Here is a 5,896-nt window from a genome sequence, read left to right on the forward strand (position 1 = left end):
TGCACTTTGAAGAAACCTGTGCCAGCCAGTAGCTTTTGAGGAGAGCTGCTCTAGTTACTTGCTACTTAGGTGATTTGTACTGTTCTAGTTACTTGTATAGTTAGACTAGGCTAGGCTAGGCTAGGTAGTTTGTACATAATTTTTACTTGCTATTGGCAGTTCCTATGACCAGTTCTAGGCTGTTTTCCAGTTTTATAGGCTTGGACTTCTAGAAGCATATACAAGGCTTGGATCTTAAACTTGAAAGAGGGACGAATCATATTTTTAGATTTCTCAGTTTTTAGAATAGTTTTCTCTGGAGATTTCTGGTTGTCTAAGACTCCAAAATGAGCTAGACACCAAAGGGCTTCGGTGATTGTACTGTTCGCATCAAGTTTCATTCAATTCAAGTTAATTTTGCTTTTAATTCAGTTTTGCATTGTTTTCTGATATGCAATTCAATCATATTAATCTCTTAATGCTTTTTACTCAGTTGCAATTGTAATTCAATGTCTCGGATGTGTTTCCTTACTTTTGAGTCAGAATATAAATTTTCTACTCTTGAACATTTGATTTTCATTCTTGCACCTTACTAGCCTCGGTTATTGTTAGGACCCTTTGTAAGAATCCTATCTATCTCTCTTACTCTCACACCTCATTACTCTAACAGAAAGCAATTGTAAAAGAAATGATTTGTATTCACATCAAAGAATCAAGAATACAATTGGGAAACCAGGAGCTTAACCTCCCTCACCAAGTCTAAACTAGTCTGTAACTCAAGAGTAAAATCACTGTTCCTTGTAACTACAAAAGATGTCCTTTTTATAGACCTTTTCCCGCCCCCTTAACTGCTCAACAGTTAAGTACTCATCTTTATTTCTCTACTATCTTTCTCCTTTCATAAACCCTCAAGGTCCTAACAGTTATGGATCCATGCTGAGATACTGGTGAATCCAAAGTGATTTCTATACTCCAAGGATTTCAGAAATTAACATTAGCAAGTAAGATTGAGAGTTAAATGAACTTGAATAGGATTTTCACTTTCTGGTTTAGAGCAAACACTTAGCTACGCTGAAGTTCAACCTGTTTTGTGATTTTTGGTTCTTTAATATGTTTTTCATCAAATTTGCATTCCTCTACTTCCTTTCGTAATAATAAATTTGTTCCAATCATTAGATTTCAGTTTTAGTTCAGATTAATCAATTTTTACAGTTAACTCTCGCGCCACTCGGCTCTAGCTTTGGTTTAAATGTTCAATTTTAGTTTTTGCTGCTTATTTATAGTTTCAATCTATGTTTTGTGGTTATTTCTACATTAGATTCTAGGATTAGTACTCAATTTTCCAGTTTTTTGGGTTAGATGATTTTCTGAATTTAGGAAGTCTGCACTTGGTTTTTTCGTTAAATTCTGTTTTAAAGTACCATTAGCATTGTTATAAACCTATTTGCATGTTCATATCATGATTCAATCCATAGCATAGCATATAAAGCCATTCTGCATATCAGACCACACGAACACCCTTACTGTCAAAGCTGTCACGCTAGAGTTGGACTGGTGCTGTCCAGTTCTGGGTTTTGAGTGCAGATTTGATCATTCTACCGTGGTTTGACAGTTCTTAATTCATCTATGCATATTTTTAGTGATTCAAATATTTCTCATTCATTTGGATTGTAATATCTCAATACCATTACATTTCTTGGGCACTAATCAAAGCCTGTGATATTATTGTAACGATCCAACAAAGAATGATTGGCACTTGTAGCATCTTTGCTAATTATGCAGAAAAATTGATTGAATAGTCAACAATACGGATTCCATGAACACCTTCCATTCAGCTGTATCTACTCCTACAATACCACAATTTTGTGAAAACTCAAGTTAATGATGAATTTCTTACAGGATTGAAAATGGCATCTATATTAGTAAGAAGTGACCTATCTGCTCAAATTCCCGTTTAACAGCCAATCATAAAATTGACAGATCTCACTATGAAGAATAGCATAGACACATTACTCTGCTTCTCTGAACTGCCAACCCATTCTCAGCAAAAAAGAAAAAGAAAATCCGTTGCCTAAACAAGGTTGCCTTATTCAATTGCTACGTGTCAATGTTAAACCCCTTTGTCCAGACAGGGATGCAGTATATTAGTATTCCCAAAGAGAATGAAACACAAACTGTGATAACGGCATAGGCATAGGCATAATCATCCATGACTTCAAATGTCAAAGGCAATGACTGTGTTGGTATTCAATTGCAGTCCCAAATACAAGATAATTTAGAATAACTAAGATTGCAGAACATACACGATCATTTAAATGAGGGACACAGATGATGAGAAACAAGAGCAAAGAACTCTAACAGGAAGAAAGAGAGAAACATATAATTGTGTGTCTAACATGAATTAGGAGCAATGTAAATCTTCACAGACTCTCTAATAAAGTATAACCTATAGAGGTATTCATTATAATAAGAGAATAAGAGTCTAACCTGGTCTGTTGATCCTCCTCCATCAATCCTTCCTTGGACAAATCACAGCAAATAATTGTTTATGGGGCTAACTTACAGAATAAACTGTTTAATCTATCCAAAGAGTTGAGTTTGAAAGACACATAGATGTCATTCAACGCTTGTAACATGATGCAAGCAGAGAAGAACGTGTACAAAAGTTCCCCATTAAAAGTAGATGAGGATGTAGATGTCCAGACATCAAGGCTAAAAGTTCATAACAAATACGACCTATAGCACAAACAGTCTTCATGTGATGAGATTTGGTTGAATAAACTCCCCAACACGTTATGATTTGGGAAGAATCAAATCCTTAAAACAGCCTTCAAGTGATGAGATTCAAATAATCTTGACGTCCAATCACATAGAATAACTACATGTAACTAACCCAGGAAATCATGGAATGTATTGTCTTTAATTAGTGCCGTCAGGTGCTTTAATGCTAGTGAAATTTCATCACAACTAGGATGTGACTTATCACCCGCAACAAATAGGTTTGTATTTTGTCCTACAACGATCCAGCTACAGCCAGGCATTTTTTGGATATCTTTCTGCATCATTGTTCTCCTCAAAGATCTAGCTTCATCCCAAAGTCCAGATGCAGCATACAAATTTGAAAGCAGCACATATGAAGAAGAGTTTCTGGGTTCTAACTCAATAAGTTTCTTAGCCGCTCTCTGTCCCCTCTTTTCATCCCCATGTATTCTGCAAGCACCCAATAAATTGGCCCAAATCATAGCATTCGGTTCAACTTCTATTTTGTCAATGAACTCTTCAGCTTCCTTTAGAAAACCCCACCTACCAAGTAGATCAACCATGCAAGCGTAGTGATCCCCTCTAGGCTCAATTCCATAACAGTTTACCATGATGTGAAAAACTTGAAGACCCTCATAAACCCACCCTGCATGGCTACAAGCAGTGAGCACTCCAAGAAATGTTACCTCATCAGGGGTAATGCATGATTGAGCCATCTCATTAAAGACCTTCAGGGCACTTTCTGCATAACCATTTTTGGCAAATCCAACTATCATTGAGTTCCAAGAAATCACATCCTTTTTAATAGTCAAATCATGAAAAACTTGAACAGCACTTTTTACATCGCCACATTTTGCATACATGTCTACAAGCGAACTACCTGTTAACTCATCTAAGTCAAAACCAGTATGGAAGATTAGAGAATGTATCTCTCTACCATCATGCAGTGAGGATAAGAGAGCAGAAGCTCGAAGAACAGTAACAAAAGTTGCTTGGTCGGGTAAGATACTGTTGCCACGCATTTCCTGATACAAGTTTAAGGCCACATCACTGCACTCATTTTGGGTATATCCTGAAATTAAAGCAGTCCACATTACCGTGCTTTTAAGGTTAAAAAACTCCGAGAAAAGAACGCTTGCATCTGCAAGCCTTTGTGAATCCATATACATGACCAACAAAGAGGTTCCTAAGAATTCGCTACCACATAAGAGACCCCTCTTTACTACAACACAATGGATCTGCATGCATAAAATTACCTTTGCAGAACCCTTACAAACATCTATGATGCTCACAAATGTAATCTCAGATGGCTTCAGTCCCAGTATCAGCATCACATGAATAAGACTAATAGCTTCTTTTATGTTTTTTGGAGCATATCCTGCAATCAGAGCATTAAAGGAGACCACACTCCGTTCAGGCATCCTAGAATAAATTTTTTGTGCATCTTCAATGTCTCCGCATTTTGAATACATGTCAATAAGAGAACTTCCAGCAAAAAAGTTAGTTTCTAAACCCAACTTAACTGACAGGCAATGGAGTTGCTGTCCTACATCTAGGACCTTAATATTTCCACATGCACTAAGTATGCTGGCCAAAGATACCTCATCAGGTACAACGCCGTCCAAATTCATTCTTTGAAACAAACTGAAAGCAACAGCCTCCTCTTCTTCGTGCACATAACCAACAATAATGGCATTCCAGGAAACATGATCTCGGCATGAACTTCAAAGCCCCAGCTTTGGCATACATATCTATCAATGAATTGTTGACAAATAAATTAGAGGTAAAACCCTTCTTGATAATAGTTGAATGCAACTGGTGACCAATTCGTACGTATTCAAAGGATGCACACGAGCTCAAAATGCTTGTGTAGGTAAATTCATCTGGGTGAACGCCACATATTGTCATATCCGAGAACAACTCCATGACATTACTTAAATAGACATTCTGTGAATAAATTCCTAGCATGGTGTTCCAGACAATCAAATTTTTGTGAGATATAGCATCAAATACTTGGCGTGCAGCATCCAGCATCGCACACTTGCCATACATATTGATCAAAGAACTTGCAACGTATATACTGGAATCGAAACCTTGCTTGATAGCCAGGGCATGAACTAGGAAGCCGTGATGGAGGGCGGCTAAACTGGCAATTGCACTTAAAACACTTGCGAGTGTGGATCTTGAGGATTTGACACCATGCTTACTCATTTGACGAAAGAAGGCAAGAGCCTTCTGATAATGGCCTCTCTTGGCATGACAAGAAATCATGACATTCCAGGCCACAACATTGCGGGTGGAGATGGGCATCTGTGCAAACAATTGGCAAGCATTGTCCAGCTTTCCTAAAGAGGTGTAAGTGTTTAAGACGGTGACAAGTGCCACAGGGTCTAGAAGTGGAAAAGAAGCGGGAGAAACAGTGGTGCGTATTTTGTCAAATACGTGAAGTGCTTGCTGAGGCAAGCCGGCTTGAACATAACCAGAGATTAAAGAGGTCCAAGAAACAGGGTTGAGATGAGGGGAGGGTGCGGCATCAAATAGGGTGCGAGCAGAAGTGAGAGAGTGGGAATTGACGTAAAGATGGATGAGTGCGCCATGACAGAAGGAGGCAGATTGAATACCCCTCTTAATTATGCAGCAGTGAACTGCCCTCCCCAACTCAACATTGTGTAGCTTTGCACAGGCGGACAGAGTGATGGCGAAAGTAAACTGATCAGGGGAATGGCCAGAGTTGAGAAAAGAAGCAAAACATCGAAGGACACTTTGGGGCAATCCATGGGTGGAGTGCATGCGAAGAAGGGAATTCCAGACACTGGCATTCCCCTTCGCCTTCCCCTGACACTCACTGTCAACACTCCAACGCCCATGGTAGCCTCTCCCTTTCACCACACCTCTCACTGTAACACTCACGCGCATCAATCAATTCGATTTGATTCCCTTTTCTCCCCTTCCAACTATCCGCACATTCTTTCTCTTTTGTTCTTCTGTTATAAGTAAAATCCAATTTGTGTATGGAACCTTCTATTCTCGTTTTTAATTAAGACCAAATGACAGACGACATTTCATCCTTCCCTATGAAGCTCCGAGACGGCTGGGAGGTCGCGCTTCCCCGCTTCCGACACTTTGCTGACACGGACACCGTTTTTAGGACTAGACA

The 5,896-nt window shown here is 39.0% G+C and overlaps 1 pseudogene; it reads right to left on the bottom strand.

Moving 5' to 3' along the window:
• Positions 1-785: 785 nt before the first annotated feature.
• On the bottom strand, positions 786-5,896 carry LOC128197580 (pentatricopeptide repeat-containing protein At3g09040, mitochondrial-like; annotated as a pseudogene).

The sequence above is a fragment of the Vigna angularis genome, chromosome 6 (assembly GCF_016808095.1).
Source record: "Vigna angularis cultivar LongXiaoDou No.4 chromosome 6, ASM1680809v1, whole genome shotgun sequence".
Taxonomy (NCBI): Eukaryota; Viridiplantae; Streptophyta; class Magnoliopsida; order Fabales; family Fabaceae; genus Vigna; species Vigna angularis.